The 9,813-nt window shown below is 39.5% G+C and overlaps 2 pseudogenes; both read left to right on the top strand.

Moving 5' to 3' along the window:
- The first annotated feature begins 1,419 nt into the window (after window positions 1-1,419).
- Window positions 1,420-1,865, top strand: LOC102858652 (annotated as a pseudogene).
- Window positions 1,866-4,187: 2,322 nt separating this feature from the next.
- On the top strand, window positions 4,188-4,746 carry LOC102844513 (annotated as a pseudogene).
- The last annotated feature ends 5,067 nt before the right edge of the window (window positions 4,747-9,813 follow it).

A 9,813-nucleotide genomic window follows, 5' to 3' on the forward strand; every position in this document is an offset into this window, starting at 1 on the left:
GTAAATGCTCATTAAAATTATTTTTAAAAAAATAAAGCTTAAGAAGAAAAAAAAGAGAGATATAAGAAATGAGAAAAAAGATAAACTAGTTAAGACCAAGAGGGATGTCAGAGTCGACTCTGAATATTACACTACAGTGCCAAGAAGCCAAAGCAAAGGAAAGAAATAAAGAACAAATAGATCTGTCTTGGAGAGAATGAAACCAAGTTTCTCCATCAAAGTAAGGATTTTGAAGCTCCATCTCAGACATTATGGGCATGTGTCCAGCAGGGACCAGTCCTTGCAGAAGGACATCATGCTTGGAAGGGTGGAGAGACAGCACAGGAGAAGACAACCCTGGATGAGATGGATTGACACAATAACTGGGACAATGGGGTTAGGTGTGATGGAGTCAGTGATACTGGCTCAGGATATGGCAGGGTTCAGAGCTATAGTTCATAGGGTCACTATGAATCGCAAGTGACTTGACGGCACGCATAACAACCACCACCACCACCACCACCACAACAACAACAACAACATATATCTTTAAATTTTATTTTGGTTTGCATACAGAAATAATATACATTGTGTATCATGCATTCTTTAATTCACATTGTGTTTCATACAATTATTCTCATATATAGCATTTTATAAAATCAATTGCCATTGATCTATGCCCATTATCATTCTGTTCTTTCAGGCTCCCAATGAGTCCATCATCCCCTTCCTCTGCCCACCAAACTCAGCAAATGAATGGACTGAGAAATTGTGGTACATTCACATGGTGGAAAACTATACAGCACTCAGGAGCAATAATTTTTTTAAATTTATTTTATTATTTTTGTGTGAGTGTACCATCAAATCAGATCTGACTGGTACAGGAGGAGATAGTCCCTCCTTCCCCGGCAGAGCATCTGGTGGATTCGAACCGTGTGCCTCTGGGATTGTAGTTGCAGCTCCTTACCACTAGGCCACCACAGCTCCCCAGGAGCAATAATTTTGAAAAATACTATGTAATATAAGAGAGATTAGAGAACATTATGCAGAGTGAACTAACTCAGTCTCACAAGCACAAGTACTGCATAAGACCAATATTGTAAAAATAAAAGGATAACTAGTAAGGTGTATAAAAGTCCAAAAAGGGGAGGGAGTGGGGTCAGGGAGGATAAGGATAGGATGGAGTGACCTCATGGGCTCTTATGATTTCCTGTAATAGTGTAAAAAGAAGATGGAACGAGTATACAGTCACTATACCAAAAGGAATTGAATTGATGAAAAGAATTTCGTGAAACAACATACAAACTAGTGCCTGTGGTGATGAAGAATGAACTCCAAGGTGCTCTGAAAGAATTGGCAAAAAAACAAGACCTCAATAATTGATTATACGGCTTGATAGCCCCACTGGTAGCTGCTTGTGGTTGGGCTCTGAGGACTGGCATGGCCATAGCAGGCACGTTGGTACGGAAGGCAGCTGACTATGTCCGCATCAAGGACATCAGGGACTACCTCATGAGCAAGCACTTCTAGGGGCGGGGCCAGTAGCCAACTAGGGTCTCCCCATCGCTGCCATCAATGACATGTAGACGTCTCCGGAGATCATCAGCGACCCAATAACTTTTGCTCTCTGCTGTTACTCTCTGAGAATGGCCTACAAGGTCCAGCCTTGAAACTGGCTCCTGTTTGCATGCCATGTGACCAAGAAGGGGGCCCGGCTCATTCAGGTTAGCCAGCTCATTAGATATGAGCTGAGTAAAAGGCAACCACGTAGACATGGGAGAGAGGGCCACACACTCAGTGGAGGGTCATTGCTATCCATGCTGCTGAGTCACAGGCCCCACGTCCTGCATAGTCACCCCAAAAGAACAGACTGTGTCTATTTCTAACTGGTTGATTTCTAGAAATAGCTGAGAATTCCTGCCTCCATTCTCTCTGCCTTATAATCAATGACTAGCTCACTTCTCTTCATGAAGAATAGTGCAAAATATGCAGCAAATGGAATCCTTTCTTTCAGCTAAAATGGATGGTTTTAGCTGCAGTAACGTAAGTATTACCTATAAGAATTCACTCAGTGAGAAACTAACAAAGTGTTACTGCTAGAATTTCTGACTCCTCCTTCATGATCATGAGACAGCCAATAGCTTGCCAAAACCCTGAAGCCTTCTTCTTGACATTTGACAAAGTGATCTGTATATATCCATGCCATGTGTATTGAATTGCTGTGACTTACTGAATAAATGATGTAAATGTTTTTTAAAAAAAATAATTGATTGCATACCAATTGACATATTTCAACAAACAGAAGCTGCCCTGGATGCACTCACCAAATTGTGCCAAGAAATCTGGAAGACAACCACCTGGTCAACTGACTGGAAGAGATCCATATTTGTTACCATTCCAAAGAAAGATGACCTAAGAGGTCTCTGGTGGCCTACTGGCAAGAAGCTGTGCTGCAATCCCAAAAGGCGCATAGTTCAAATCCACCAGATGAACTGCTGGAGAAGAAAGGACAATCTATCTCCTCCTGTGCCAGTCAAATCCGATTTGACGGCACACAACAACCACCACCAAAAAAGAAAAAAAGAAAAAGAAACAAAAATGTCCTGGCAGAGTGCATAAATTATCTAATAATACCATTATTATCACATGCAAGCAAAATTCAACTGAAAATTACCCTAAAAATGACTGGAATAGCACATCAACAGAGAACTGCCTGAAGGGCAGACTGGGTTTAGAAGAGGCCATGGTACTAGGGATATTAAATGGCTGAAAGAGTGTATCAGAAGAATGTCTTTCTGTGCTTCATTGACTATGCAAAGGCTTTTGACTGTGTGAATCACAACAAACTGGCTGACTCTGAGAAGAAAGGAAGTCCCAAAACAGTTGATTTTGCTTTTGCTTTTGTGAAACCTATCCTTGAATCAGAAGGCAGTCATCAGAACAGAGCAAAGAAACACTGCATCGTTCAAAATTGGGAATGGTGTACATCAGGGATGTGTCCTATCTCCATACCTTTTCAATCTATATGCAGAACAGATCATCTGAGAGGCTGGGCTCTATGAGGAGGAATGTGACATCAGGACTGGAAGAAGACTCAACAACCTGCATTATGCAGATGACACAACCTTGCTGAAACTGAGAAAGACTTGAAACACTTCAATCCATATTGACCTTCTGCAGCAAGGATGACTGCAGCCTTCAATATGGACTGAAGCTCAACATCAAGAAAACAAAGATTCTCACCACTGGGATGATTGGCAGCATCATGATAGATAGTGAAGAGACTGAGATTGTTAACAGCTTCAGTTTGCTTGGCTCCACAAGCAACACTCTTGGTATCAGTAGCCAGGAAATCAAAAGACAAATTTCATTCGGAAAGATCTCTCTACTGAAGAGCATCAATGTCAATCTGGAGACTGAGGTGCACCTGATCTAAGTCTTTGCAATTGCTTGCTATGCATCAGAGAGCTGTACAAGGACTAGGGATGATAGAAGGAGAATAGAATTCTTTGAGCTGTGGTGCTAGAGAAGAGTATTGAATATACCATGGATGGCTAGGAGAACAAGCAGGTTCATCCTAGAGAGGATGAAACCAGGCTGCTCCTTAGAGGCAAGAATTCTGAAGCTTCATCTTACATACTTTGGGCATGCTGAAAGGAGTGATCAGTCCTTGAAGAGGGACATCATACTTGGGAGTGTGGAGGGACAGTGCAAGAGATGAAGACCCTCAATGAGATGGATTGATTCAGTGACTGGGGTAATGGTGGTAAGTGTGTCAGAGACAATAATTTTGGCACAGCATAGAACATGGTTCAGAGCTATTGTACATATGGTTGCTATGGGTTACCAGTGACTCAACAACACATAACAACAACAACAACATTAGTGTTTTGTAGTTTTCCTTATAAAGGTTTTTGTGTCTCTAGTTAGGTTTGTTCCCAATTATTTCAACTTGTGTTTGGCTATTGTAAATTACGTTTCTTTCTTAGTTTCTTTTTTTTCGTGTTTTCATTGTCACTGTAGAGAAATCCAGATGATTTTTGTATATTAATTTTATATTTTGCCACTCTACTAAATTGGTCTCCTGTGGACCTGGAGAGAGTATGAAAAACACACAAGCGTTGAGGGAATCTCTTTCATAGGGTTGCTGTAAGTCGCCTGCGACTCCACGGCACTTATTGTTGTTGTTAAATGCCATCTAATGTGTTGTTGTGGGTGATGGTACTGTTGGTAAAACATGTCTCCTGATATCATATACAACAAATAAATTTCCATCCGAGTATGTCCTTGACGGTTTTTGACAACCATGCAGTCCCAGTGATGATTGGTGGAGAGCCATATACTCTTGGACTCTCTGATACTGCAGGGCAAGAGGATTGTGACAGATTACGATCATTGAGTTATCCACAAACAGATGTATTTCCAGTCTGTTTTTCTAGTGGTTTCTCCATCTTCATTTGAAAATGTGAAAGAAAAGTGGGTAATTGAGATAACTCACTACTGTCCAATGACGGACTCGTTTCTTGCTTGTTGGGACCCAAGTTGATCTCAGAGATGATCCTTCTACTATTGAGAAACTTGCCAAGAATAAACAGAAGCCCATCACCCTGGAGACTGCTGAAAAGCTGGCTCATGACCTGAAGGCTGTTAAACATGTGGAGTGTTCTCACTTACACAGAAAGGCCTAAAGAATGTACTTGATTAAGCAATATTGGCTGCCCTGGAGCCTCCAGACCAAAGAAGAGCAGCAGGTGTGAGCTGCTATGAACATCTCTCCAGAGCCCTTTCTGCATCACACTAAAAGCAATGTTTTAAATCAAACTAAAGATTAAAAATTAAAATTTAAAAAAATAGTGAGTTACAATACATACTGATTTTTCAATCATTTGTAGAGTTTGCTTTATATTTATACTGTATTATAACATTAATTACAATACTTACAATGTCTGATCACTCACTTGTGCCATGTTGCCATCCTCTTCATCCATATTGATAAATGTTTCTTAGCTTTGCATTGATTTTATTCCCTCTTTTCTCACTTCTGCTCCTTGGTAATCATATAAGTATTTATATGTAAACTCTTAGAATGGTAGCTGTAAACAGTATTTACCCTATTGGCTTATTTTGCTCAGCATAATGTCCTCTAGATTCATGCGTGCTATGGAGTGGTTCTTGAATTCATTACTGTTTTTGATGTTGCCTAATACCACATTATTTGAATATACCATAGTATCTTTATGCAGATTACACACACTGTAATAAAATATCTTCATCTGATGATATTTTGAATCGAGAAATGGTTAATAAGATTCTATAGTCTAAAAAAAATGACTGCATATAAAGTTGCCTGCTCTATAGAAGATCTGTTCCTTTGTGTATAACAAATGAAAAAAAAAAAAGAAGGTATACTTGATGAACAGAAAATTTTAGCACAAGATATATTTTCCGAAGTTGAAGATAAAATAAAATGCAGGGGTGGAGGGAGTCTGGGTGGTACAGTGGTTAAGGAATTCAGCTGCAAACTACCAGCTACTCTGCAGGAGAATAATGAAACAGTCTGTTTCCACAAAGATTGACAGTTTTGGAAACTTTCTGTTTTCCAGGATCACTGTAAATCTGAATCAATTCTATTTTTGTGACTATCAATCATGGGGAAAGTACATATTGACTGAAAATTATGGATATCATGTAGGTCCAAATTCTACATTTGAAATGGACATGTGAAAAATTAGAGAATATCTACAGACTTTTGGATTTTTAATTACCAAACTCCACTATTTTCCACGAGTATATATGTCACTGACTTGGCTCATAAACTGACAATTTAAAACTCCATAGAAATTTCCTCTGAAATAGTTGACATTAATATTGTAATACTAGTGAATTTATAATATGAAATTGGTATTGTGTTTGAGTCTTCTGAAAATTATTAGTGAAGTTTGCTTCAAGTAATCTTGTAAAAACTTGCAAGAGGCTTTGAGAAATTTTTTTAGCATAGTTAGTCATAATAGTGGCATGAAAAAAAACTGAATAAGTGAGAACTTTAAGATTATCATGTGATCAAAGAGAAATTGTAAAATGTGACAACTCTTTCAATTGAAAATGAGATAACCAAAGATGCAACTTTTTAAAATATTAACCACTTTGTTTCCATTAAAGTTGGGGAAATAAAATGATAATATATTCTGATTCTGATATATAAATATTTTACATTAGGAAGAATTTAAAATGAAGTATGTTAAAACTTAATTTTTAGTTACATCATATACTTGTGAAAGTTGGACAATGAATAAGGACAATGGAAGATAGTTGATACCTCAGAACTGGAGTGTGGGTGAACAGCTTTGAATAGATCAGGAACTGTCAAAAGAACAAACACATCTGTCTTAGAAAAAGTTCAGCGGGGTTCTTCTTAGAAGCAAGATGTTGAGACTGTCTCACATACTTGGGGCATGTTGTCAGGAAGAATCATTCCATGGAAGGAGATAATATTCTTGGAAAAGTGTATCATCAGAAAAGGAGAGGAAACCCCTCAACAGGATAGATGGACACAGTAACTGCAGCAGTGGTCTTAAACAGAGAGAAGACAGTGAGGATGAAACTGTATTAAGCAACCCATACGGTCCGTGGGGTTGCCATGTGTGGTAGTCCACTTGATGTTACCTAATATAAAGAACCATTTTAATGCCTCAATATTTTAAAACCACTTACTTTGTGCTTTTAAAAATAAACACACATACACACAGAGCTTTCCTTTTGCTCCATCCAGTATGATTCAGCATGACATCGCAAATTAATTCTCCTGGCACATGAGAGTGCAGAACTGAATCTCAGAAGCATTTGTTCCATGTAAAAGAAGGCAGATCCAAAGAGAGTTATGTGCTGTATGATTCCATTGATGGTATTCTTAAGTATATAGAAGCATTTAAATGCTGCACTAATGGTGGAAAGATATGTAGTTTGAAACTACCCCAGAACCCCTTTGGGAGACAAGCCCTGACAGTCTGCTCCAGAAGGATCATAGGCTTGAAAACGCCATTGGAGCAGTTATAGTGTCTACACATGGATTAGCTATGAGTCAGAATAGACTTACAACTAATGACAATGACAGAACTGACACAACCGTAGGCATGAGAGGGAGTGATGGGGCCTAGTCAGTAGGGAGGTGGTTGTGCTGTTAACTCAAAGGCCACACCTTTCTGATGGCTCAAGTTGACCAGTGACTCTGCTGGACAGAGATGGACAATCTCCTCTCACACCAATTTACAGCCTCAAAAACTCATTGGGGGAGTAGCTATGAATCAGTTCTGACTTGACAACAATGAATTTTTTTGTTTTGTTTTGTTTTTATTTTTAATGCAACATATATATTTTTATAGCATATACTTTCCATTTAATTTCCCCCATTCATTCATTGTTGCACATTTTCCTCCCTGCTCACCCCTCCCCCAGTTCATTTTTCTCTTTGAAAAAAATTTCTTTCGTTATTATACAATCCCCCCCAGCCCATAATCCACTTTAATACGCATTTCTTTTTCTGTAATGTTGTCATGAGAATAACACCTACTCCTATAGTCCTTGTAAACATTTCTCTCCCTCATCTGTTTCAAAGCAGTATACATTATTGCCCCCTCTTTTCCTAGATTCCTAAGAAAAGGAACAATGAATTTTTTTAGGTAGCGATGGGAACCAGACCATTGCCTGCAAGGACAGGTAATGCAGAAAGAATTGGCTATGTAGTAGAACAAACACAGTGAGTGGGGAGTTAGGGAGAAAAGTTCTCTATATGCTCATGATCACACCATTGTATGTGTTTATAAAAGCTTAAGCATTTTTAAGTAAAAGGGGCATTTTTATTTTTGTAAGCACAGCAAGACACAACAGCAAGGCCACATGTTAAAAAAAAATTGGGGTTAGGATTGTTTTGGCGATGGTAAGAAATGTAAACTGAGGTGGAATACTTAGTTCTCGATACAAGGAGATCATTCAAATCTACTATAACGCTTGTAGAAATTGTTCCTTCTTCTGAATTCCTGTTTGTTCTTCTTGGTGATGGTGGAGTTCTCCAATTTGCAGCACTTCAATTATGCCCTACTATCTAGTTAACATCTTGTTTGTTTATGGGGTCTAAATGTCCCTTGCAAGTAATCAACCAAAGATGTTAACCGGGTCCTCCAGGATTGCCTAATTCCATTGGAGGCCAGTGTTCAAGGGCCTCAGGAGAGTACATGTTTTTTCAAGGTTAGGCTTAATTACCTCTTAGCACAATCTTGGCATGGGGACAACCGTATTCAGGGTGCGTGTTAGAGCAAAAGCTTCTAGTCTTGGGAGACTTTCGCCCACATCTCAATTATGTTCTTCATTATCCTTTTGGCAATCTGACTGGATTTCTAAATCACATGGAATTTTCTTAAGCCTTTCTATATTCTAAGTTATATATTTTTTTTTCCCCTTAAGTGACTAAGAGTAGTTAAATGTCATTCATCTGGGTTGCTACAGTTCAATACAGGGATGCATTCTCTTGGTGCTTTTGCAGAAGATTCTGAAAACTCACCTTGTTACTCAATATGTGGTTCACCCCAGGCCCAACTCCATTGCCTTGGTGGTGGTGGTTGTTAGGGTGCCTTTGATTTGACTACTACTCATAGCAACCCTATAAGCAACAGGTGTAAACCTTGTCCTGTTCCATGCTCTCCTCACCATCTCTGATAAGCTCCAGCCCATCGTTACTGTCAGTGCCATTCATTTTGTTGAGAATTTTCCTTTCTTCGTCTGACCTCTACCTTTCCCATCATTGTTGTTGTGTTATTGTGCATCGTAGAGTAGAAAATGATGTATAGCTGACCCTCTGGCGGGTTTTCCGTGGGAATAATCGGACAGGATTTCATTCTAGAGACTAAGGTGTGCCTAATCCAGCCCATGGCCCTTGCAATCACCTGCCATGCGTCAGAGAGCCGGAAAATGACCAAGGATGACAGAAGAAGAATCGACACCTCTGAACTGTGGCGCTAGAGAAGAATTCGGATCATACCATGGACTGTCAAGAAAACAAACAGGTCCGTCCTGGAGAAGGTGAAACCAAGTTTCTCCCTGGAGACTATGATTCTGAAGCTCGTCCCACATACCCTGGGCACATGGCCAGGAGGGACCAATCCCTGCAGAAGGACACCGCGCTTGGAGGGGTGGAAGACAGGAAAGGAAAGGAAGATTCCAGAGGAGATGGATTGACACGGTAACTGTGGCAATGAGGGTTGGTGTGTCAGAATGAGTGAGACTGGCTCAGGACAGGGCAGAATTCAGAACTACTGTGCATAGGGTCACTATGGGTCACAAATGACTCGACGGCACATAACAACAACAATGGCATGGGAGAAGATTGCCCATCCTTCTCCCATGGAACAGCGGGTGGCCTTGAACCTAGTACCTTCATGATTGTAATGCAGCTTCTTGCCATATTCTTACTAAATCACACAGTGTGTTTTAACAAGGCCTCCATCATCATTCTAGTGACTTGTGTGCACACTAAAACGAATGAAGTACTGCTCTAGTTGTCATCTAACATAATTACATCTTGGTCCCTGGCTCTCTGGTACAGCATTCCTGCAAAGAGCAGAATGTTTAGTTCAGTGTCTTTTGGCACATTACAGAACTATATAATATATAGTACAGCTCTTGAATAAAATGGGTATATATTATACTATGAATATCATACAGGAAAAAACCAGTCTTCTCCCATGTGATTTACAGCCTCTGAAAACAGCTATAGATCTAGCTATAAATCTATTTTGACTTGATGACATATAACAACATGGGTATTATGTTGTTGTTGTTGTT

The sequence above is a fragment of the Elephantulus edwardii genome, unplaced genomic scaffold (genome assembly GCF_000299155.1).
Source record: "Elephantulus edwardii isolate Elephantulus edwardi_28Jun2011 unplaced genomic scaffold, EleEdw1.0 scaffold00124, whole genome shotgun sequence".
NCBI classification, from domain to species: Eukaryota; Metazoa; Chordata; class Mammalia; order Macroscelidea; family Macroscelididae; genus Elephantulus; species Elephantulus edwardii.